This window comes from Ambystoma mexicanum, chromosome 3q (assembly GCF_040938575.1).
Source record: "Ambystoma mexicanum isolate Mex_15411 chromosome 3q, UKY_AmexF1_1, whole genome shotgun sequence".
Lineage (NCBI taxonomy): Eukaryota > Metazoa > Chordata > Amphibia > Caudata > Ambystomatidae > Ambystoma > Ambystoma mexicanum.
This window is the reverse complement of record NC_090926.1, coordinates 362,459,484-362,484,495: the sequence shown is the minus strand read 5'-3', so window position 1 is coordinate 362,484,495 and position 25,012 is coordinate 362,459,484.

The following is a 25,012-nucleotide window of genomic DNA, read 5'->3' as shown; positions in this document are numbered from 1 at the left end:
CCACCAGGCCCCCACTCATGTCCAACTCATGTCTCCCAGCACCCCCACCCCCCAGCAGTGCAGGGCTCCCTCCATCAGGCCCCCATTCATGTCCCCCTGCACCCACACCCCCCAGCAGTCAGGGGCACCCTCCACCAGGCCCCCACTCATGTCCCCCTGCACCCCTACCCACCAGCAGCCAGGGGCACCCTCCACCAGGCCCCCACTCATGTCCCCCTGCACCCTCACCCCCCAGCAGCAAGGGGCACCCTCCAACAGGCCCCCATTCATGTCCCCCTGCACTCCCACCCCCCAGCAGTGCAGGGCACCCTCCACCAGCCCCCAACCATTTCCACCTGCACCCCCACCTCCCAGCAGCCAGGGGCACCCTCCACCAGGCCCCCACTCATGTCCAACTCATGTCTCCCAGCACCCCCACCCCCCAGCAGTCAGGGGCACCCTCCATCAGGCCCCCACTCATGTCTCCCTGCACCCCCACCCACCAGCATCCAGGGGCACCCTCCACCAGGCCCCCACACATGTCTCCCACCACCCCGACCCCCCAGCACTGTGGTGCACCCTCCACCAGGCCCCCACTCATGTCCAGCTCATGTCTCCCAGCACCCCCACCCCCCAGCAGTGCAGGGCACCCTCCACCAGGACCCCACTCATGTCCCCCTGCACCCCCACCCCCCAGCCTCCAGGGGCACCCTCCACCAGGCCCCCTCTCATGTCCCCCTGCACTCCCACCCCCCAGCAGTGCAGGGCACCGTCCACCAGGCCCCCACTCATGTCCCCCTGCACCCCCACCCCCCAGCAGTCAGGGGCACCCTCCACCAGGCCCCCACTCATGTCCCCCTGCACTCCCACCCACCAGCATCCAGGGGTACCCTCCACCAGGCCCCCACACATGTCTCCCACCACCCCCACCCCCCAGCAGTCAGGGGCACCCTCCACCAGGCCCCCACACATGTCTCCTACCACCCGCACACCCCAGCAGTCAGGGGCACCTGCCAGCAGGCCCCCACTCATGTCCCCGTGCACCCCCACCCCCCAGCATCCAGGGGTACCCTCCACCAGGCCCCCACTCATGTCCCCCTGCACTCCCACCCCCCAGCAGTGCAGGGCACCCTCCACCAGGCCCCCACTCATGTCCATCCCATGTCTCCCAGCACCCCCACCCCCAGCAGTGCAGGGCACCCTCCACCAGGCCCCCACACATGTCTCCCACCACCCCCACACCCCAGCAGTCAGGGGCACCTGCCAGCAGGCCCACACACATATCTCCCACCACCCCCCAGCAGTTAGGGGCAGCCTCCACCAGGCCCCCACTCATGTCCAACTCACGCCCCCCTGCACCCCCACCCCCCAGCAGTCAGGGGCACCCTCCACCAGGCCCCCTCTCATGTCCCCCTGCACCCCCACCCCCCAGCAGTGTGGTGCACCCTCCACCAGGCCCCCCACTCGTGTCCAACTCATGTCTCCCAGCACCCCCACCCCCCCAGCAGTGCAGGGCACCCTCCACCAGGCCCCCACTCATGTCCAACTCATGTCTCCCAGCACCCCCACCCTCCAGCAGTGCGGGGCACCTGCAAGCAGGCCCCCACACATGTCCCCCAGCCAACACATCATCACAATCCAGATCCCAGGCTCCTATGCCCACCGAAATCACACCCCACGCCACCTCAGTCCAAACACCCAACCAAGCTTTACATCCATTCAAAATTGAAATACCCATTACATGATAGATAACAAATAAGCAGTATGTGCATGAGTACAAGTCCGTCAGACCCACACAATGGCAACACATGACTGTGAAAACCCAAATTGTGGCAGGCATGAAACCAATGAGAGAAGTCCACACATTGAAGTAAGAAACACAATGTATTACAGTGTAAATGAAGTGAATGAAATCAAAAGAAACAATAATGGCAACAAATATCAAAATGCAGCATGTCCACCAAAATAATAAATAATGAAAATGGGAATCCAAAATAACCGTAATGAAATTGTGTCCAAAGTCACCATCCAACAAAGCAAATCCAAAGGGAAAGTAAAGTGAAAATCCATTGCTCCATGGTGAAAAAATAATAAAAGATGAAGGCCACAAATCCACTGTCAAACTATGTACAAAGAGCAAATCCAGGGTCCATGATCCCAACGATGTAAATGAAACCTACAATAAAACACACCTAACTAATAACTATATACAAAAAAGTGGGGCATAGTCCAAGCGCCCCAAATAAAAAAAAATAAAATAAAACCTAACACTAATTAACTATATACAATGGCAGAGGGCTAGTCCAACGGCTCACTTCTGGATGTTGCGGGCCAGGGCATCATCGAACTCCTGCTCAGTGTCCCGGAGGCGGTCCTGTTCCATGGCCCGAGGGTCTGCAGGGACGACGACATGTTCTCCTCCAACTCCCTGCGGATTGCCTCGAGGCACTCGGCCCGCCTCAGGGCCCTCCGCATGGAGTTCTCCGCCCTGACCATCGTGAGTCGTGCCTCTTCTGCCCGCTGCCGCTCCGCATCTATGGCGTGGCCCAACCGCTGCCACACGGAAGACACTTCCCATCCTGGGTCCTCCTGCCCTCCGGCCGATGCCTGCCCCTCCGATGTCGAAGGCCCTGAGCCATCGTGGCTCCCACCTACAGCCTCCTGCTGCTGCTGCTGCTGCTGTCCATGTGCCCTGTTCGATGGTGCCTGCACATCCTCCTCCAGCTGGGGTGCAGTTGTTGATGTGGCCACCCCTGCTGGACATCCGACTCCCGACTGTGGCAGGGATCTGTTGTCCACCAGCTTGGCCGCACGGTCAGAGGCAGCTCCACAGGGCACCCAGGTGATACATGTGTGGGAAGATGGCATGGAGGACGACTGGGGCATAGGGGGTTCCGTTGAGGAGGGGGTTGGAACAAGGTCCAGGAAACGGAGGAATCCGGCCATGGTGAGCTGTCCCAGTGGGTCAACGCGGTAAACGAGCCATGCGAGAAGACGTGCAGTCTCATCATGGAAAGACTGCAGGTCAGCTCGCATGGCCCGTTGACGCAACGCCACCCCACCCTGGACAGGCTCAACCTGTTGCAGGATAGCCACATCCGCAGGGAGAGGAAGGCCAGTTGGTGTAAGCCAATCCCCTCCCTGAGAACGGGTCTGGAGGTAGGCATCCCTGCTGGTGCAAGATGATGCAATGACAGGAGCAGGGACAGGATTGCACACAGGCACCTCCGTGGCGGCCTGTGCTGCCACCTGTCCCTGGTCCTGCACTGCACCACTAGCACCAGTGGAATCCCCACCTCCAGACCCCCCTCTGTTGCTTGCACGGCCTCCTCCTCCACCAAACCCCCCACCAACCTGGATGACTCCGTGCCATCTTCCTCCGTTGGGCCCTGTGGGGTCCCAGCTGCCCCTTCTGCTGCCGAGGAGTCCAACTCCAACCTCTGCCTCCTGGCCTCCCCTCGGCAGCTGCGGCCTCGGATGCGGCACCAGACTCCTCACTCCCCGACGAGATCACAACCTGGAGGGGAGCCGGGCCTTGCATCTCCGGCTGGTGGTGCGACCCCTGCCACTGTGCTCCACAGCACCTTCTCCGCCCTCTTCATCAGTTGACGCTGCAGACAGGGAGAAATAAAACACAGGCATCAAGGCACTGTATAATGGACTCATAAACACATGACAGTTGTACATGAGTGTGATAGGGAGAATTCTCTGTTTAGGCTGAATTTCCTAACCTAGTGAGTCCCCCAGCAGCTTTGCTGGATTTCTGGAGTTTGTTTTTTTCCATCCTGCCAAGAGTGAGACTCTTTTCCTCCCACTCTTGGACATGAATGTGTGTAATTCCTTTGAATGTCAATGTGTTCTATGGGCTATGGGGTCTTTTACTCCATAGGGTCTCATATGTTTTGCTATGTGTTTTACACCGCACCCTCCGTGCCGTAACACTGGGGCGTCCTAGCGGACCCCCACCATAGACTCCATACCCGGGGCTGACTACTGTCTCCCCGGGCATGTAAAGTCACCATTGGCTTTACTAGACCTAAATTTACTAACAGAACTAGTACACACCATCTTATTGTGGACGTGCTAGTAGGGGTAATTTGATTACTCCTAGGTCTGTTACTCGAGGGGGCACTGTCCCGTCCCCCCTCGTCGAGTTTTGGCTGGTGGCAGTGGAAACTACTTGTTATGTTCGACCCCGAACATAACCCTATGGGATTCGTCCCATTGTTGGAGATTGATACTTTTTCTTGTTAATCTCTAACATACCATCAGTTTACTTATCTTAAATAATGGTATTTTCTGCCAGAACTCGGTTTTTAAAATGGCATCTGTGTTCGTCTCTGTGACTCCTAAACCAAAGGTTGAGCCCTTTGTTCCACTTTTGGCGGGCCTCTGTAGAGAGACCTTCCAAAGTGGTGCCATTCTGTCTGGGCTACCACAGGGGTGTGGGAGGGGGTTTAGGCACCCTAGACCGAGTTGCCTTGCCAACTCCGGTCGCACTCTGGTGTGATTGGCCCAAGTGGTGAGCCTCCCCGCTCACCACTTAGCGTGTGTTGATTGACAGCTAGGCTGAATGAATGGGGGTTTTCTGCATAAAAGCAGGGCATTTGGGACTGGATCTTCAGAAGTCACCACAGGACCTAAGAATCCGACGAGGGTAACGCTGAGCGGACCTGCACGACGACACCTCCGGTGGAGCCCTGCGGAACCGACTCACCACTTCCCGACGACAGAGGAGATCTCCCTGCCGGAGAGTCTCTTCCCCTGACTGGTGGGAACAACCAGTCCCCTTCGCTTTTTCTTCGCTTCAGGACGCAGTTGTCGAATTGCCCGTGCAGAGCACCTCGGCAACCGGATAGCCACTACCCCTGTACCGCGACCAAAAGGTGGTGCCTTGTGACGGAGCACTCTGCGGCTGGTCTCTTCCCTGGTGGTGCACCGAACTTCACTTTTCTTCGACGACGAGATCATCTCTACTCTTGGCAAAGACCCGACGTGCATCCACCACCAGGAACAACTGCCCCCGCCGGAGCTGTCTCTCCACAAAACAAGGTACCGTGTCCGCCTGGTTTCCCTTTCTGCAGGATCGAGTGAGGTGTCTTAATCCTCGCCTTTCCGTTGGGTCGCCTCCAAGCTTTCTCTAACGTGTTGTTCTGAACTGGTTGAATCTGCCGATAACAATTTGCTACAAAGACTCGAACGCATTTCCACTAAGAGACTTTTTTGGTCATACCGCCTTGCCTCTCTCCGAGTGGGCCTGGCCTCTGAACTTTATGATCTATTGTGGTTCTTGCCTTCTTGCCTTGCATTTTTCCTGTGAAGTATTGAACTGTGTTGACTTCGTAACCTGCTTATTTTTCTCTCCCGTCCTAATTAATATTAGAGTGCCATCTAGGTTGAGGCATACACCTCTGTCTGCAAATAAGTGATGCTGGTAGAACCTAGACTTGTCGAAATATTGTTAGCGGGATTGATCGTTTCTTCTTCGTAGAGTAATTGTCATTGAAGTGTTTGCCGTGATAGTGTCATAGTGTTTTCCATAGATGTTCCGTTATAAATAAATACCTTAATATCTTTACACTGAAGCCTTGTTGCGTGTTTGCTTGTCTTACTGTGAAGAATTGCCCTATATTGTATACTCCACATACTGCTTAACTCTTCTTGAGAGAAGTCTGACTGCTCAGCCACAGCTACCAAGTGCATCTGTGTGGTACAGACTGCTACCAAGTGGGTTTACTGCCAAACACCTGTAGTCCTAAATCTTTTGCAGTGGTCCCAGAGGGAACTGCACAGGTTTCCGCCTAACAGAGTGGCATTGGCAAACCTCAGACATGGCATCACAATCCCCCACACACATGTCATTTAAACTTGCACACATGAGCTATACCACAGCCATATCGCAACAACCAGCACCATCCATACACATACAACAGCATGAGCAGGCAAAGGTGAGCCAGACATCACATGCGACACAGGGAGTGCACTACACATGCACACACACCACCACACTTGCATGCATGTGTACACCTCCGCCAACTGTCACAGTGTTCATGTCACCATGTCACACCTGCCAATCATTCTTCCACATCCTTTGCCATGCAAGCCTACACACACAAGCACCAACCATGTGTCACACATGAGAGCCCTCGCATGTGTCAGCCTCACGGCCCTGTAACCCCCCCCATACTTGGCCACATAAAACCACATGTGCAACCTGCACACTCCTGCCACACCACCACACGCACAGTTTACAATCAGTATGCATGTACACTTACCGCTCGACTCCAGACGGGTCTGCCTCTCAAGGACCTGGACGTGGAGCGCTGGAGATATGCGTTCCAGGACCCTCATCTGATCTTCTGACAAGTGGCCCCGGCGCCCCTTAGCATCCGCTTCTTTCAGGAGGCGCAGGGCCTTCTTGAGGGTCCTGGACCTGAAGTCCTCCCAGCGCTTCTTCGCATGATGGAGTAGTCGGACTGCCACCCCCTCCGCGTTGATGGCAGTCACGATGTCCGTCCAGATCCGAGTCCATCCTTCCTTGTCAGCGCGCAACCTTCCAAAGAGGGCATCATACTGCCGCAGGACATGCTCCACCAGGACACCAACTTCGGTGGCAGTGAAGCTGGTGCCCCTCTGCCTCTCTGGCTGGGGGTTACCACTGGTGCCAGATGTTGCAGTGTCCGACATGGCAACCCCAGAGGCAGGAGTGGGTGGGCAACTGGGTCCTGGGGCTGGGCTGTGGAGCGATGGTATCCCAGTCGGGAGTCTTCGGTTCCAGCAGGGGTGGTCACAGCAACAGCACCCTTGGCTGATGTGCAGGCAGCAAATGGCAGGACACGTGGGCAGCAGGCAGTCAGGCAGCAGCAGATGGCAGGTGGGAGCGTGCTCGGGGCTCTACGGGGCAGTAATTCGGCCTTCTGGGCAGGAGCGTGGTCTTCCGTGTGCTTACGCGTGGCCAGCTTGATACGGAGTGATTTGGCACGTGAAAATCTGGCACGTCTGCATGTAATTCGAGGAAAGGCCCTTAGTACGTAAGCGTGTCAGCACACGTACGTTAATTCATTGGCCCAAAGGCCCCCAGGCGCGTCTATGACGTCACGCGCATGGCCGTTGAGAATGGAGCATGTTAAAAAAAATACACGTCCGAGTGTCAAAGCGTGTAATTGGTGGAAATGGCCTCAGCGCATATGCGCGTCTGTGACGTGTGTATAAAAGGTACGTGTAGAACACCATTTCCTTGTACGTGCTTTTCGTGGAGAGTGAGTGGGTGAAATCTGTACTTCTTGTCGGTTCACACGCGATTTATTTCACAGCGTTTCAAGTTCGTACTCCCTGTTACCTCTGACAGCTTTTTCTCTTTTCCTCTTTTTCCTGGGCCTGTTTCCTCAAACAGCGTTCCCTTCTACTGTTGTCCTGTTTCCTCAGACAGCGTACAATTCTTCTTTTGGTGGGGGTGTTGCCAACGTGCACACGCACGTCTTTTTCATGCTTTTTTTCCTGGCAGACGGTGAGTCACGCACGTATTTAACATCTGTGCTTGCCCCGTGTGTCGCATACCCCTTCAGAGGTCATTCTAGGCTGCGTGTGACACGCATACGTTCATTCTTGTGTTTCTGGGTGCCACGGCGTAGTGCATGTTTATTTTTCCACACACGGAGGGGTTGCGTGCACCTTACTTCCCTTTTTTGGGGTGCCTGTGCGCTGCGTGACCCGTCATCTTTCCACAGGGGTGACATACAGCTTTGCTAGAGCACTAGGGTATGATAACCATCTGGTACCCAACCCCTTTGACCCCCAATTGCCCAGGACAATAGTTCACAGCGACTCCCATACGCACAATAATATCAGTGCCATGGCTGGGAGGCGAACAAGCCGTAAGGGAGGCAAAGGTGGCCGAGCCCCAAGTGGTGGCTGTGGTTAATCCGGTGGGGGACGTGGCCGTGACTTCCAGGGTGCCCCTAGCCCCCCATGTGTGGAGGACCAGTCAGGGACACCCATGCCCCCCCCCTGGTTGAGGGTAACGTGGCTGACACCATCCATGCTCAGCCCTTGTTGGACCAGCCCACTGTGGCACCAGACCTGGCACAGGGTGACTCCATGGCTGACTTCCAGGTCAGCAGGTCTAGGCCACGTGCGCCGGTGCACGTTGGTGTCAACAGGCCACGTGGATCAGGGGCAGCTAGGTCATCTGCTGCCCCGAGTAGGCAGGGTGGGGAGGCTGCAGGGGCAGCTGCGGCTCCATCCACCCCACCTCTCACACACCCAGCCAGGACAGTGTCGGTCCAAGTCCATCCAGCTGACATTCCACCTGACACCATCACAATTGAGCTAATTCCTGCACCAACTCCCATGCTGAGTGTGCAATCCCACACTCCTAGTACTGAGTCCACCGGGGCTACTGCCCCTAGTGTCCAGAGCGGCGTAGGACACTCAGGATCCCCACCACCTTCCAAGCCGAAGAGGAAGAGTGCTTGTCCAGTAGAGGCTGATGCCCCAGACACGGCTACACAGTCCGGCCCGTCAAGGAAGCCCAGCTTCAATGAGGCCGAACTGAATGCACTTGTAGAGTATGTGTCCGCACATGACCGTGAAATGTTGATTGTTGCAGGATCCAAGACCACACCTGCACAAAGTCTGGCACACTTGCAGACCATCGCGGACATCATAAGTGCCCTTGGAATCATGAGGCGCACAGCTACTGAATGCGACAAGCGCTGGAATGACCTGAAGCGCAGGGCAAAGAATATGCTGGCCTCAAGTCATGCCGCTACTCTAGTGACTGGAGGTGTGTCTCCAGCAGAGGACATAGAACTCACTCCACATGAGCATGTTGCTGGGACCTACATCACGTAGGAACAGATCCAAGGTGTGGGAGAACTGGTAGATTACGAGGCATTGTCCGGTGAGTGCACATGCATGTGTGTGTCATCCATGTGCATGGTGTGTGTGTGAGGGCTTCTGTTTGGGTGCCAGGTGAGGGTGTGTGTGCCTGAGTGGTTTGGGTCACCCATGTGCCTCATCCAATACATTCTGCGCACCAGCATTTGGGTATAGCAGTATCCCTTCTGCCAACAGTAGACATCCAGCCCAACACCACGCCAGTTGCCCTTGAAGTGTCATCTTGCCACAACATTGTTGCTTATTTTACTCTGTTTATTCAGGCAGATTGTTTGCATTCCACCACTTTTACTAGGTATTTCTCAGTCCTATTGTCACATGTCTGACATGGCTATGGTACAGTGGACTGACTTTGTTTCCTGGATATCATTTGTTTAGACATGTCCCTGTGCTATAGGACCATTTTGGACTGGCAGCTCCAGGTTAAACATTTGAACCATTTAAATTAAAAAAGCAATTTCATGAGCAAACTAGACTGAATGAACAATTGGTGCCCTCCTCTCCCTCTTCACTTTATGGCTAGGGTACATGCCATCTGTGTGATGGCATGTGTATTTGACCTGCCAATCACAGGCCAATGTGTGATGCCACTGCTAGGCAGCATGCAGCAAATGTGTTCATCTTCCATCTTGGTGTCATCAATGTGTGCCCTCTGCCTCCCCTTCATACGCAGTGATGGTGCATGCATGGGAGGGTTTTAGTCATGTGGGACATGTGTCAATCAAGTACTGGTTCTGTAGCTTCTCAGCCCTAATTGTGTGCCATAGTGCTAATGCCTGTTTCCATTTCTTTTATTTTATGTCTTTGCAGGGGATGACGCACTTGATACTGCTGGGGTTGTGGAGATGGTGCAGACCCAGGAGGGGTCTCAGTGCCGACCGACCACCAGTGAGGGACGTGGTGTGGTGGTGGGTGAGAACCCACAACTGCTGCAGGTTGTGCTCTCAAGGGGTGTCTCTGGGTGCACCTTCCCCGAGCTGTATTCAGGTGTCGATTCGGATGATGAGACCTATGTGGCGTCGCAGGTGAGTGTTCCTGGGAGGAATTCTGTTCTGTCCGACCCACCTGCACCAGGGGTAGAACCCTCAATGGGGATGTCAGTGTTGGCAGGTACGCCTTTGGTGACACACTCCGCAACATCTGATCCTGTTCCTGGGCCAGCAGATCAGAGGGGGAATGCAGTTCTGCAGCCTCAGGCATTGCTGGCACAGCAAGGCGCAGTTCGCCTTGCCCCAGACAGGTGTGGTGCCCGCCGACGTGGTGGCCATACGCCACCTGGCAATACCGCATAGGAGCAATCCATATACGGTATGGCAACCCAACAGGCAGCATCATCAGAGATGATGGCTCAGGCCAAGGATAGGGTGGCCACTTCCATTGTCCCCCCAGAAAGGCTTATGGAGTGACTACAGCAGGCAACAGACTCCATCTGCCAGTCACACAGGGAGGACATGTTGGCGTCCGACAGGGACAGGCAGGCGGCACTGGCGACTCTGCGGGAAGCCATTTCCATAGAGTCCCAGGGCCACAGGGAAGCCCTGAGGGTGGAACTCCGTCACCTCAGGACGACTCTTGTTGAGCTTGAGGCTTCAACAAACACAAGGACAGAACAGCAGCTGGAGCGTCTCACATGTATGCTCTCACCTGAGATGCAGGCAACTCGTGAGGAGGTCCGGTCATCCCGTGAGTTATTGCATGGGGACCTCCGAACGATTATCCTCCAGAACCAGACCTTCCAGACCCGCATGCTTGCTCAGGTGGGCTTTGGTGTGCACCCTGTCCTCGGACCTCCTGGGGGGCCTCCCCCACCCCCCTGGGCCCATTAATGGCCATTTTTGATTATTATTATTATTTTTTTTAATTTTTGATTTTTTGGACAGTGTGTTGCCTTGTGTGGCTCCCGTGGGCATACGCTGTATTGTGGCTGAGCACATGCAGGCTTGTCATGAATTTGGGTCAGGTGCTTGGATTTGTTTGACTCACACCCCTCCTGCTTCCCGTTTCCATGGGCTTGCAAAGGGTGTGCCCAAGGGACATTGACGTACACGGTGACGTTGGACTCCCATTTGATGTGTGGGCAATCTGTAGTGAATACTGTGTATACATTCCTAGTGCATATTGTTGTTGTATTGTACACTGCATGGTGTATTGATATGTGCCTCTGCATCCATCTCATCCTCCTAATTTGCAGGTCCATTTCTCATGTCTTCACAAGGCGGTCTACTTTGGAACTGGAGTCCATGTTGTAAGCAGTGCACCTACACTCTTGCGTGGCGCTAACACTTTATACTTGGAAGTGTTCGAAGTGCTGGCATTATCAGGTAGTGAGGCTACCAATTTTCTAAGTCTGTACTGTCATGTTTATGGTAGGTTGGAGGTTGTGTAGGTGATTGGTATTCTTGGTAAGTATTTGGTAATGTGTGTTGTAGGTCCTGCATTACTGTGAACATTTCATGTGTGGCCAGTTTCCATTAGGGACACTTTAGTTGGTGACACTTGGGGCATGTTGTGGGGATTCATTTTTTTGCTCTCACATTGCATGACATGCCATGGTGTGTTGTGTGGCCGTGCCGGGGAGGGGTTGGGTGACATGGCACTGTTCTCATGTAGTATTTTGCAAGTGGGTATTAATTTCTGCTGCATGGAAGTGTGTCTTTTGATGACACTGCATTGGTGGTGTTTGTGTAGGTAGGGATGCACACATTGTGACACTTCCACATGAACATCTCAGGCTGCTATGGTTCTGACAGTTGACTGTCCCTTTGTTCGTCATAATTGTCAGGTCGTGTCATCATTGCTTATCAGATGGTATGTGCCAGGGCTGTGTGCACTCCACAGGGGTGTGATTTCTATGTGAAGTAATTAGCCACCAGCTGCGTATGGGCTGCCTCACCCCGTGCCCTTTCCCCTCCCATGCGCAGCGGGCGTGCATGTGGTTGGGGATGTGGGGGCACCACCATGTCCACAGCCAGGCCCCGGCGTGTTGCAACATTGTGCACGACACATGCTGCCACTATGATCCTGCACACTACTGGGGGCGCATATAACAGCTGCCCGCCAAAACGGTCAAGGGAGCGAAAGCGTGACTTGAGCACTCTGAATGTGCGCTCCACTATGCCCCGGGTTGCAATATGGGCTGTGTTGTATCTTACCTCGGGAGGCGTGATGGGGTTCCGAATTGGCGTCATCATGTGGGTGCTCAGAGGGTAGGCACTGTCCCTGGTGAGGAGGTGATGGGTATCATTAGTGGGGTAGTGACACAACTCTGCATCTGACATGCATGCATGTGCAGTGGCATTCATACTCACCAAGGAGCCATGTATCGCCATGCCGCCCAGCTTCTAGGTCCCGGTTTAGGGTAGACATTCGGTAAATGAAGCTGTCGTGGGTGGACCCTGGATATTTGGCATATACTGAAGTGATGATTCCCTTGGCATTACATACTACCTGCACGTTGATGGAATGCCAGTGCTTGCGGTTCCTATAGATGTGCTTGTGGAAATCGAAATAATATTGTACCTCCTATCGCATTGTTTGAATGTATGTTGGCCTACGCCAAGTTGTCTAAAAAACACCGTGTACATAGATTCCGCGGCAAGGTCTTAACCTTAATGTATTGTGTAAATCGCCATCTTGGATTTAGCCGCCATTTTAGGTTCTCTTGTAGTGTGGAAGTCACCCTGAACAACAAAATGGAGGCCGAATGACATTTCGGGTGGGATTCTGGCCGTTGTGACCTCCGCACACATGAATAAGTAATATGCCCGCAGGCCACTTGTTGGGGTCGCAAACTGAGACCTTGTCCTATCCCTGACCTATGTGTAAATGAACAACTGTATCAGCGGAACTGATCAAAATGCATACATTATGGGATTGAACTGGCAACGAACCCTAGGTCTGGTTCTGAGAATGGTTAACTTGCGAGGGGGTTGGCCAGAGCTGGATAAAGAGTATAAAAACCCAAGTATCCCAATGTACAGTCTCTCACACTAACACGGCGAACTACCGTTGATGGTTCGTTCTGTTACTCTGAGGGCTGAATAGCTATCCGTATGTCAATTGAATTTTGGTAATTGTTGTATCTTTGAATAAAGCGCTTTGTATGTCCTTTGTAACCTTTGTTGGTGTGTTTCCTTTGGGCTTCCCGGCCTCATATCAATTTTTCTGTTTCCACATGCTCAGATGCCCTGGGGGGACGTAGTGCCACATGGGTGCAGTCAATGGCACCTAGCACTTTGGGGAATTGTGCCACACCGTAGAAATCCAGGGCGGCAGCCTGCCTTTCTGCAGGTGTCCTGGGCAGGTATATGTGCCTGCGGACTGATGGGCGTGCAGTGATGATGTTCAAGACCTGGTGTAGGCAGCGTGACTGCGTGGCCTGTGACACCCCACCCACTATGGCACTTGTCCGCTGAAATGATCCAGTGGCCAAGAAGTGCAGTACATTAAGGACCTTCTCCAGGGGGCTGAGTGCTTGCGAGCACAGGGTGGATGATGTGAGGTCATCCTCCCACTCACTCACCAGGTCCAGTATTATGTGAGGTGGAAACCTGTACCTCCAAAACACCTGGTCATCAGGCATCCCAAAAAGGCTGGTTCTGGGTGTGAAAATTCGGGCCCTCACTATTCTCCTCCTCCTTTGGTAATCCACAGCCACTGCTGCTAGGAACGGTTTATTCATCCTGTCGTCTAAGCTTGTTTGTTGTTTGTGCGGACTTTTATGCTGCGCGGGTCGTGTTTTTTCCTGCTGGCGTACGTGTTTCCGGATTAGCACGTTTTTTTGTACGCATACCTAAGCCCCGTTCAATTCCATGGATATGTGTTGTTGGCGAGCGTGTAAAACTTCCCGCGCACCCCTGTAATACACGTACCCAAGCAAATCGCGTGTGAGAATTCCCGCGCACCCCTGTAATACACGTACCCAAGCAAATCGCGTTTGAGAATTCCCGCGCACCCCTGTAATACACGTACCCAAGCAAATCGCGTGTGAGAATTCCCGCGCACCCCTGTAATACACATACCCAAGCAAATTGCGTGTGAGAATTCCAGCGCACCCCTGCAATACACGTACCCAGGCCAATTGCGTGTATGCGCACTTTCATCCAATTACACGCAATGATACTCTGATGTGCAGTGTTTCCACGTGTGCTCTGTCATCACGTGCTATGAGGGCAAAACCTGCGCGCGTCACCTCACAGACGCGCTTATGCGCTGAGGGCCTTTGGTCCAATGGAATTGCGTATGCGTGCTGACGCGCTTACGCGCTAAGGCCCTTTCCTCGAATTTCACGCTGACGTGCAGGATTTTCACGTGCCAATTCACTCTGTATCAAGCTGGCCACGCGTAAGCACACGGAAGACCACGCTCCTGCCCAGAAGGCCGAATTACTGCCCCCCAGAGCCCCGAGCAGCCTCCCATGAGCCATCTGCTGCTGACTGCCTGCCTGCTGCCACCGTGCCCTGCCATTTTGTGCCTGCACACCTGCCATCTGCAGGGGTCCAGTTGCTGTGTCCACCCCTGCTGGAACAGAAGACTCCCAACTGGTATACCATCGCTCCACAGCCCAGCCCCAGGACCCAGTTGCCCACCCTCTCCTGCCTCTGGGGTTGCCATGTCAGGCACTGCAACATCTGGCACCAGTGGCAACCCCCGGCCAGAGAGGCAGAGGGGCACCAGCTTCACTGCCACTGAAGTTGGTGTCCTGGTGGAGCAAGTCCTGGGGCAGTATGATGCCCTCTTCGGATCGTCACGTGCCAACAAGGAAGGACGGGACAGGATCTGGGACGACTTGGTGGTTGCCATCAACGTGGAGGGGGTGGCAACCCGCAACATCCAGAAAGTCAAGAAGCGCTGGGAGGACTTGAGGTCCAGGACCCTCTTGAAGGCCCGGTGCCTCGTGGAGGGGGGATGGGGCTGCATGAGTACCATCCAGCTGAGGGTCCTGGAACGTGTAGACCCAGCGCTCCACGCCCAGATCCTTGCGAGGCATACCCATCTGGAGTTGAGCGGTAAGTGGGCAAGCATTGCTGTGTGAGACAGGGCATGTTGCAGTGTGCTGGTTCTCTGATGCTTGCCTGTATGTGTGACATAGGCCATGTATGCATGTATGTGTACAGGGACATCATGGTCATGCATGTGAGACCAGTAATGTGTGAACCACACGGTTGGTGCATGTGTTTAAATGCAACATGGGGAGCCCTATGCGGATTGGACACATGAGAGCATGCCAGTCTCTGTTCCTGGACATGGGTGCGGGTGAGGGGTGGGTGCTGATGCCATGTACATGTATGGTATCCATGTCTGTGTGTCTGACCTGCGTGTCTGTGACTTGTGAATGCCATGGATGCATGACACATGTCTGTGACAATGTACAGATTCACAGATGCAGCCTAGTTATCCTTGTATCCACTGTGTCTGGGATGTACAAGGCCAGATGGATGAAATTACGTTGATGTGTGTGCATGTGATAGGCATGACCCATGATGCATGTGAGTTCCATAACAACATTGTATGTTTGGAGAGTCCCTTGGACATGTTTGCAAATGTCCATAGCATGTGCCATGCCTGTTACTGTGTGTGTTTTGCCTGCACTGACCCATGTGTTGTGGAGGGACATGATGGAAGTGATCTTTGACAGTGCCACTCATCTGCTATTGCTTCCTGTCTAGGGGACCATTGTACAGTACCCTGATGCTTGTGTTCTATGTCTCCCTCTACACAGCGGCAAGTGAAGAAGAGGGCGGAGACGGCACTGTGGAGCAAAGCGGCAGGGATGCCCCCACGGCTGCAGCGGAAGGGGTGGGTGAGCCCCCACAGGGGCTTGCAACGGCGGAAGACGGTGTGGAGCCATCCAGGTTGGTGGTTTCCACAGAGGAGGAGGAGGCTGCTACTGAGACGCACATGGGGCCTGGTGGGGGCATCCCTGCTGGTGCAAGTGGTGCAGTCCAGGGGCAGGGGCAGGAGGCAGCACAGGTCACCATGGAGGGGCCTGTGCATGTCACTGTCCCTGACACTGTGACTGCACCACCATGCACCAGCAGGGATGCCCCATCCCAGGCCCATCCGCAGGTAGGGGGGATGTCCATGTCATCTGACTCCCCTCCACCTGCGGACGAGGGGACCCTTGGCTGTATGGAGAAGGTCCTGATTGGTGTCGCGTTGCGCACGGGTGTCATTCGTGATGACGTGCATGCTTCCCGGGAGGAGCTTGCACATCATCACGAAGAGCACCGTGCCAACGTGGCCCAGTTGGGATCGGCCGTGGTCGGGGGTTTCATACATGTGTCGACCAATCTGGCGGCCCTCTCCTCCTCTGTGGAGACTATACGCCAGTCGTTCTCCATGCCGTCTTCCGGCCCAGATGCCACCATGGCCCACTGTGGACCTGCCCTGACCAACCAGCAAGCTTGGTGGGGATCCCATTCCTGCCACAGTCGGGAGTCGGAGGTCCAGCAGGGGTGGACACCACAGCAACTGGACCCCAGCAGATGGAGGATGTGCCGGCATCATTGGGCAGGGCACGTGCACAACGGCGTCAGTGGTTTCCATCAGCCTGAATGCCGTTGTGCTGGCAGAGGCAGTTGCGTCGGAGGCAGCAGCGGAGTCAACGTGGGAGGCATCATGGCTCGGGGCAATCTACATCGGAGGGGCAGGCATCGGCCGGAGGGCAGGAGGACCCAGGACGGGAAGTGTCTTCCGTGTGGCAGCGGTTGGGCCAGCAGATAGGTGCTGAGCGACGGCGGGCGGAAGAGGCGCGGCTCACGATGGTCAGGGCGGAGAAATCCATGCGGAGGGCCTTGAGGCGGGCCGAGTGCCTCGAGGGAATCCGCAGGGAGTTGGACATGTCGGCATCCCTGCGGACCCTCGGGGCCATGGAACAGGACCGCCTCCGGGACATCGAACAGGAGTTCGATGATGCCCTGGCCCGGGACACCACAGAGTGAGCCGCTGGACTAGCCCGCCGCCTTTGTATATAGTTAATTAGTGTTAGGTTTTATTTCTTTTTTTTAATTTGGGGCGCTTGGACTATGCCCCACTCTTTTGTATATAGTTATTAGTTAGGTAGGTTTTATTGTAGGTTTCATTTACATCGTTGGGATCATGGACCATGGATTGGCTCTTTGTACATAGTTTGACAGTGGATTTGTGGCCTTCATCTTTTATTATTTTTTTCACCATGGAGCAATGGATTTTCACTTTACTTTCCCTTTGGATTTGCTTTGTTGGACAGTGACTTTGGACACAATGGGCCTCATTACAACTCAGGCGTTAAGGGTTAACGCCACCGTTAACCCTTAACGCCTGATTCTGATTTTAACGCCGCTTTTAGCAGGCGTTAAAATCCATGGCGCTAACCTGCCATGGTGCTAATTACGCCGCCGTAATTTACGGCGGCGTAATTAGCGCCTTCCCCACTCCCATTATGCCCTATGGGGCAAAAATGGGAATGGGGAAGGGAAAATGGGAAATGGGGATTTACCGCCCCACTCACCTTGGAATGGGGCGGTAAATCCGCCATCCACCATGGTGTAAACAGAGTTTACACCATGGTGGTAAAGTTGGTGCACTTAGCACCAAGGTTGTAATGAGGCCCAATTTCTTTACGGTTATTTTGGAGTCCCATTTTTGTTATTTATTATTTTTGTGGACATGCTGTATTTTGATATTTGTTGCCATTATTGTTTGTTTAGATTTCATTCACTTCATTTACACTGTAATACATTTTTGTTTCTTACTTCAATGTGTGGACTTCTCTCATTGGTTTCATGCCTGTCAGAATGTGGGTTTTAACAGTCATGTGTTGCCATTGTGTGGGTCTGACGGACTTGTACTCATGTGCATACTGCTTGCTTGTTATCTATCATGTAATGGGTATTTCAATTTTGAATGGATGTAAAGCTTGGTTTGGTGTTTGCAATGGGGTGGCGTGGGGTGGGATTTGGGTGGGCATAGGAGCCTGGGACCTGGATTGTGATGACGTGTTGGCTGGGGGACATGTGTGGGGGCCTGCTGGCAGGTGCCCCGCACTGCTGGGCAGTGGGGGTGCTGGGAGACATGAGTTGGACATGAGTGGGGGCCTGGTGGAGGGTGCCCCTGACTGCTGGGGGGTGGGGGTGGTGGGAGACATGTGTGGGGGCCTGGCGGAGGGTGCCCCTGACTGCTGGGGGGGTGGGGATGCAGGGGGACATGAGTAGGACATGAGTGGGGTCCTGGTGGAGGCTGCCCCTGACTGCTGGGGGGTAGGGGTGGTGGGAGACATGTGTGTGGGCCTGCTGGCAGGTGCCCCTGACTGCTGGGGTGTGGGGGTGGTGGGAGACATGTGTGGGGGCCTGGTGGAGGGTGCCCCTGGATGCTGATGGGTGGGGGTGCAGGGGGACATGAGTGGGGGCCTGGTGGAGGGTGCCCCTGACTGCAGGGGGGTGGAAGTGCAGGGGGACATGAGTGGGGGCCTGGTGGAGGGTGCCCCTGACTGCTGGGGTGTGGGGGTGCAGGGGGACAGGAGCGGGGGCCTGGTGGAGGGTGCCCCTGGCTGCTGGGGGGTGGGGGTGCAGGGGGGCATGAGTGGGGGCCTGGTGGAGGGTGCCCCTGACTGCTGGGGGGTGGGGGTGCAGGGGGACATGAGTGGGGGCCTGGTGGAGGGTGCCCCTGACTGCTGGGGGGTGGGGGTGGTGGGAGACATGTGTGGGGGCCTGGTGGAGGGTGCCCCTGACTGCTGGGAGGTGGGGGTGCGGGGGGACATGAGTTGGACATGAGTGGGGGCCTGGTGGAGGCTGCCCCTGACTGCTGGGGGGTGGGGATGGTGGGAGACGTGTGTGGGCCTGCTGGCAGGTGCCCCTGACTGCTGGGGTGTGGGGGTGGTGGGAGACATGTGTGGGGGCCTGGTGGAGGGTGCCCCTGACTGTTGGGGGGTGGGGGTGGTGGGAGACATGTGTGGGGGCCTGGTGGAGGGTGCCCCTGGATGCTGGTGGGTGGGGGTGCAGCGGGACATGAGTGGGGGCCTGGTGGAGGGTGCCCCTGACTGCTGGGGGGTGGGGGTGCAGGGGGACATGAGTGGGGGCCTGGTGGAGGGTGCCCCTGACTGCTGGGGGGTGGGGATGGTGGGAGACATGTGTGTGGGCCTGCTGGCTGGTGCCCCTGACTGCTGGGGGGTGGGGGTGGTGGGAGACATGTGTGGGGGCCTGGTGGAGGGTGCCCCTGGATGCTGGTGGGTGGGGGTGCTGGGAGACATGCGTTGGTGACCAGTAGTGCAAGTTGACATGTGGGTTGGCTGGGGGGCATGGCCATGGTGGATGGGCTGCCTGCGGGACATGAGCAGGGGTGCAGGGTAGTCCCCTGTGGTGTGGGCTGCCTGCAGGGGCCGTGAAGGGTGTAGAGGGAACACCTGGGAGGACCCACACGGTCAATTCACGTGTAGTACTACCCGGCACCCCCGAAATACACGTACCCTGCTGAAATCGCGTGTGGAACTTCACACGCACCCCGGCATCCACATACCCTGCTGAAATTGCGTGTGGAACTTCCCGCGCACCCCGGAATACACGTACCCAGGCCAATCGCGTGTGGGACTTCCCGCGCACCCCGGAATACACGGACCCAGGCAATTTGCGTATGGGACTTCCCGCGCACCCCGGAATACACAGACCTAGGCAATTCGCGTGTGGAACTTCCCGCGCAGCCCGGAATACACGTACCCAGGCCAATCAGGTGTGGAACTTCCCGCGCACCCCGGAATCCACGTACCCTGCTGAAATCGCGTGTGGGACTTCCTGCGCACCCCGGAATACACGTACCCTGCAGAATTAGCGTGTGGAACTTCACGCGCACCCCAGAATCCACGTACCCAGGCAAATCGCGTGTGGGACTTTCCGCGCAGCACAGAATACACGCACACGCTATTTTTCACACAGCGGGTGTCCGTGTTTGTCGCGTACCCCTTTGCACGTCATTTGTCTTAGAGGGCCACAGTATGTGACATTCATCATAGCTGTATATAGGTGCTTTTTGTTGCCGCACATTTTGGCGCACATTTATTTCAGGGGAAGGGACACTACCGCCTGCTTTCTTGTGGCGGACGTGTTTGGGCCTGTGCGCTGGTTTGACCGTGCGCTGGTTTGCCCTATTGGATTCCATGCATACGTGTTGTAGGCGAGCGTGTGGGCGTTCCGCACACTTGCCTCCTGTACTTCCCCCGTGACCCCCACATTTTGACGAGTTGTTCCCCATTCCGAGTGTTACGCCCCATGTTCCGCCTACTTTTGTTGTGTGCGCCGCGCTATGTGCGATTTCGCTGTGGCCGTGGCGCACGCCGTTAGATATGCTGTGCGCCGGCGTGTATCGCGCACTTTTTCAGCGCACATCCGATATTTTTCTCGCGCACGGCCTTCCATGAATCGATGTGCGCTGGTTTCCCTGCGATTCTCGCACTTGCACTGCGATTTTCGCACTTTTACTGCGATTCGCACGTTTTGGCACCTCTGCGCGGGAATTTTCGGCGCACATTAATTCCATGAATCGACAAATAAATATGGCCTTGCTTGCTGACTGCTTTCTAGACTTTGCCTAGCCCTGATAATAGTATAGAACGCATACTTGAAGCTGCTGTTCTTTGCTTCAGGGGTGGATGCTCTGTTATTTTTTATTATTTATCTATTTAATTTAATATTTAATATGATTTAGTTTACAAAATAAACTTTACACATATTATACAAATCTAAAACCAAACAATATCATAATATCCATCACATCCTAACATTCAAATATTCAAATAACATTCAGCAAACAATAATACACATAAAACCCATTTAACCATTGTTTTTCAGAGTCTCAATGGAATATATTCAAATTAAAATAAAATATTCTCAATCCTACTCTCCCCATTGACTCTTTAACATAAGGGCCAATAATATCGGGGTAATTCAAATAGTTGGAGTGGAGATACGATTTTGTTGCCAATCTTTTCTCAGTAGGCCTCAGGGGATGATTGAGAGAAAAGGTTATATTAATGAGTATTCTCCCCAACCAGGCCCATCTTCCATTTAACATGGGGAATATTTTCACCACCTTTTCTTTTTCTCATATCATTGGGCCCAGCCTGGCTTCGATATTTAGCCATATATTGTAGAGGGCAATTAGCAGAATTCGGAATTAGTGCAGTGATGCCAAAAGGACAATTCTCGAATGGTTTCCTGATTATGTACATACCTACCGATATACAACTGAATTGTACTGGCCATAGTTTGACATTCGGTCAGTAAATGTTTGGCTGTCTCCAATGTTTCTGATTCTTTGCCTAGGCAACAGACTCGCTCTTTAATAGGGATCTTTTCTCTGTTCCCCATAACCATCCTGGTTGGTATTTGTTCTATTCTAAATAAGATGATAAAGCGCCTTAGCCTTTTGGATCGACATAGGTTCATATACGTCTGTGGCTTCTTAAAGGTGTATAGTCTGTACTGAAAAAACTTTAACGTACTGAGGTGGGCAAAGTTCTCCAACCAATCCCATAACTCAACATGTTTCCCAAGTGCATTGTGCACTTCCTCCGAGTATCTAATTCCTCTGCAAGTCCAGCCTATTTCCGCTAAGATTTTGTCATGGACTCATGAAATGAGGAGGTGTTATTGTTTTTAACTAATTCCTGGTGGACTGCCATCAGGAGAGGATTTGTTGTTCCACTAATCATTTTCAAAAAGAACCCTGCCCTGTTTTTAAGGACTATCGCTTTTAGGAATGGCAATCCTAGTTCTAGCCTTATGAGGGCCATGGGGACACCAGGAGGTAAACCAAGGATCCGACGCCAACATTTCCCTTCAAAGACCTGACAAATCAAAAGTCAGAAGGGCCTGTAGGCCATATGTTATCATTGTTGAATACACTTACATGTATAAATGGCGCGTGCCCCATAATGAAAAGCCACCCTGCTTACTGGTAAAGCTGGAAATCAGTGCAATTATGTATCTATTCAACTCGTCATTTTTCTGTTTATCTGATTTTTTCATATCTAGCTGCTTGCCTGTTTTTAGACTGAAGACGTTTTTCACTATATGATTATTACAATGAAAATACTAAGATATTAGATTGCTTCTAAAATAAAATCCTAAACCCTATGCAATTATATTTCTATTGAGTGACACCTCTTTAAGACAATTTAACCACCCACCAAAACAATGTTTGCACAATTTATTATTTTTTAATAACACTAATAATAATAATTTGGTGATTTCTATAGCATTTCATAATATACATTTCTAGTTTCTAAGGACGAGAATAATGGTTGTCACACAAACCAAGTGCCTTAGCCACCTACAGGCAAGTCGCCACCCTATAATTATAGGTTACCCCCATATAATTAAAGAAAAAAACAAAAAAAACAAGTTGTGGCCTACTTCCCATTAATTTTCCCGTAGCAAAAAAGGTACATTTTTGACAGAGTACACAGCCCAAAACGCTGGACGGAATTGGACCAGGTCCAAAACAACTTGGGCATGCAGCATTGACTTGAGGCCTTTTTGTGGTTTTGGGTTATTCTGTCCAGTAGTTCTTTGAATATTTGATGGAGACAGTCCCTCTTCTCCAAAATATATAACTATATCCTGGTAAATTGGAGAGAAACTGGGTGTTTATGATGGAAAAAGCTGCTATCCTTGTTTTTCCTTGAGATGCGAGGGATAGTCGTGGCTATACCCAAGGGTATTGGAAATTGAAATGCAGGAGAAAGCATTTGGAGATCAAAAAACATGCAATCACCATTAGCCTAGAGGTGGGGAGGGGGTAAGATGACACTAAGAGAAATGTGGGTGTTGGAGCTGGTCTAATGACTGAGTTTGCAACACAAAACCTTTCTGTAGATCTGGTTATTGACAGAATAGCTGCAAATAGATGACATTTCAAAGCAAACTGCATCTCGGAAACAGCATGTGTTGTGGGGGGAATGGAAGATGGCAGAGGAGATGAGGAGGCCATCAGGGGAGTGATCGCCGTGGCTATAGTGTGACTACAGATAGCCAATGGTACCTGTAGTTATGTAAAGTTTAAAATATATATATATACGCGGTAGCATCCATGTAGTTATGGTTAAGTTGGTGTTTCCATAGGAAGAGCATTTTTTGGGTGGCTTATAACTTTGCTCCCTCTAGACGAATCCTCACCAAACTTTGCAAAATAAAGTATATGACCCACTCTGAATTTTTTTGCAAAGTCTGGAGAGGTTTGGTCCAGGGGGGCAAAGTTATAGGGGGGGTCCCAAAACTTTTGTTTTTTCCCATAGACATAATGGGAATAAACTTTGCGCATGCCTACAGCCCAAACCGCTGGACGGATTTACACCAAATTTGCGGCAGGAGCGGGGGCTTGTCCCCGAAAGCGTGCTTTTGCAAATTTGCTGTATATCTGTCCAGTAGTTTTTTTTTAAAATGACCAAAATGTAAGGCAAAAAATTTGTGATATCTCCGTTTGCTTCGCGGATGGACTTCACGGTTCGCTCCGCTGACAGTGCCCTGATTGGCTGAGCGGCTTGCGTGATGTCTGCGGACATCCGACGTGTTTGCTGATTGGGCGGCATGGGGCGTGGAGCGCGTCAGATTTTTGGTGGCGCTCGACATCTTGCATTTGCGGACGACCGCTGACAGTGAGGTGAAACTTGGTTTAAAAATTGTATTTAGTGGAGTGTGTTGGTGTGTAAGAGTGTTTGGGGAGGGTGGGGGAGTATGAGATAGGTGAAATGTTGTATTTTCTTTATGTGCTAGACGCTTTTGTTGTGTTCGATTTGTCTGCGGACAACACGGCTGTTCTGAAATGTTCGTAAATAAGCAGAATGGATTCGGTGTCAAGTTGAAAGTGTTCTAAGAAGACTCGTGGGGTCCTGGAATGTTCGCACATAAAGAAAATGGGGGTGTTCTGAGGACGTTGTCCGTATTGTTCGCTGCAAGTTGAATGTGTTCTAGGAACTTCCTTGTGTCCGCGGACATTAAAATGGTTGCAATGCTTGAATCTATGGGTGTGATATGCTGCAGTGGTTGTGGCCAGGGTATAGAATGTTGGGTGCATGGCCAACCACCGCAGCATATCACACTCATATGCAATGCACCCAAGTGTCTATGCTCTGGCCACAAGCACCGTAGCATATCACACTCATAGTGGCTTATAACTTTGGGTCAAAAACAAATTTATAAGGAACATTGTTATAGGCCAGTATGGGTGTGATATGCTGCGATAGTTGTATTTATCATGTTATACTTACTATTTGGTTTAGTAACGGGAGTCCATGTTTTTCTTGTTCAGTTCTGTGATAAAAGAAAATAGCATGTTAGTATTAGTATTTTATAAAGACATATTACATTGTACAATCAACATTTTCTTCTTTATTTTGACCCTCATATTTAGTAGATGACAAACCAGCGTACTGTGCAATTTGCTCAGTTTCTGTGTTTGTTGCTAAAATCATTGGGTCTGTGGGAGAAAAAAAATCCATCTTGGATTAAAAAAAAAACCTTTTTGTGTTACACTACAGTTTATTTGTTTGTTTGTTTTCAGTGTTTACTTGTAATTTCTGGCTAATGCTTTATACATTGGATTGTTCCAGTTTTTGGGAGCAGTAAGAAATTAGGTATTTATTTGGATATTGTAAAATTTTGGAGCAGTTAGATACCAGTAGGCGTATTCTAACTGTTTATTTTTTTATATAATTTAGTGGTATTGATTTATCTGTCTGGATATTTCTAAATTTTGGGACAGTTAGATACCAATTGGCGGATTCTAACTGTCTGTTTTTTTCTCTATTTGAGTGGTATTAATTTATCTGATTAGTTGTTGTAGCATCTTTGGGCAGTTAGACAACTTTTGTAATATTGTGACAGTTTATATTTTTTTACTACAAGTGTACTTAAGGTTTAAGTACAGTTTAGTGATCAAATTTTGGTTTTAAGAACATTAAATAAGCTTTTTTAAGATTTGCTGGTAATCTCTGCTTTAGAGTAATGGTACTATCATTACATTCAAACCATCCACAATTCTTTTTTTATATATTCAGTGTAGTGCCCGGAATTGGTTGTGGCTCCTGCGTGGTAGATTATACCTATTGTTGTGAAGGTTTTCCTACCAAGTGATATTTGACCATGTGTGAATCCAGTCAGCTTGC